This window comes from Cebus imitator, unplaced genomic scaffold (assembly GCF_001604975.1).
Source record: "Cebus imitator isolate Cc_AM_T3 unplaced genomic scaffold, Cebus_imitator-1.0 Scaffold126, whole genome shotgun sequence".
NCBI lineage: Eukaryota > Metazoa > Chordata > Mammalia > Primates > Cebidae > Cebus > Cebus imitator.
Genome location: NW_016107441.1, coordinates 3,515,610 through 3,517,123, shown reverse-complemented (window position 1 = coordinate 3,517,123; position 1,514 = coordinate 3,515,610). Strand labels below are relative to the sequence as shown.

General features: G+C 45.5%; 1 protein-coding gene across 1 annotated transcript in view; it reads right to left on the bottom strand.

Moving 5' to 3' along the window:
• GALNT10 (polypeptide N-acetylgalactosaminyltransferase 10) overlaps positions 1-1,514 on the bottom strand; it is a 233,483-nt gene that overhangs the window by 131,288 nt on the left and 100,681 nt on the right. The window lies entirely within an intron of this gene.

Below are 1,514 nucleotides of genomic sequence, written 5' to 3'. Positions count from 1 at the left end.
GGGTTTCACCATGTTGACCAGGATGGTCTTGATCTCTTGACCTCATGATCCACCTGCCTCGGCCTCCCAAAGTGCTGGGATTACAGGCGTGAGCCACCGCGCCTGGCTGAAATTTTTAAAATAATGTACTCTACCTAAAATATTACCACTTCAACATGGAATCAATGTAATAAATTGATTAAGGTATTTTATATTCTTATTTTTTTTGATGGGGCGGAAGACAAGGTCTCACTCTATTGCCCAGGCTAGGGTGCCGTGGCACGATCATGGCTCACTGTAGCCTTGAACTCCTGGGCTCAAATGGTTCTCCCTCCTCAACCTCCTGAGTAGGTGGGACTACAGATACATGTGACCATATTGGCTAATTATTTTTTGTAGCAATGGGGTCACACTATGTTACCCAGGCTGGTCTCGAACTCCTGGGCTCAAGCTATCCTCCCATCTCAGCCTCCCAAAGTGCTGGGATTACAGGCATGAGCCACCATGCCTGACCTACATTCTTTTTTTGTACTGCCTTTGAAATCCAGTGTGTATTTTACCCTTGTGTTCATCTCAATTCAGACCCATGTCAAGTGCTCAACAGTTGCATGTGGCTAATGGCTACATATTGGATAGGGCAGGGGCTCAGAGAATGCACTACATGAGTTCAGTTCCAGTGGGGATGTTGGAAACAAGAGCTTGGAGTCACAAAGAAAACGAGCACTCAAAAAAAGGACTTCTCAGCAAGGCAAATTTACTTTTGCAGAAGGGTGCTGCTCACACTTTTGGCTGCTACAAGAGCACACTGAACAAAAGAGGGAAGGGGTTTTTATCCCTAACAGTCTGTTTTTGTGTCCTATCCCCATTGGCTGCAGTTCAACATGCAATCTAAGCTGACCCAATTGGCTACTGTTTAAAATTGGATATGGCTAATTAGGCAGGAAGGGAAAGGCTATCCATTATGGTACAAGGCATGTCTGGGCATGTCAGGGCATGCCAAAGGTAGGAAGGGTAGTTTTGGCAGGAACAACAGTACAGATTGGGTAGCTAAGGGTGAAGGGGACTCTTTTCAAACAAGGAACAGATGTAGGTCACAGATTAGGACTGGTGGGAGGAGTCGTTTATGAAGTGGGTAACTAGGAGCAGGAAAGTATAAATAAGTTGATCTTAAGGACAAAGAACAAGGAAGTTAAACAAGCTGAACCTTTGAAGAGGAACTTACTGCATCTAACAGGGAGACATGGAGAATGTTTCATGGACCTGAGAACATTTGGGCAGGGACTCAGACAGACCAACAGAGAGCCAGGCAAGACAAACATCCTGGGCATTGACTTGTGAGGTTTGGGTGGAGACAGCAAAGCTGTGTGTGGCCCAAGAAGAAGCAGTGCTGCAAGCATGAGCAGAAGGCAGGTCCTGGTCATCTCTATGGTCCGGAGGGCCCAGTCCCAAAGACAGTGAACATGTGGCAAATAGGCGTGGATTGTATGAACAAGCAATTAAATGGCTGGGGAAAAAAAAAAAAAAAAAAAAAAAAA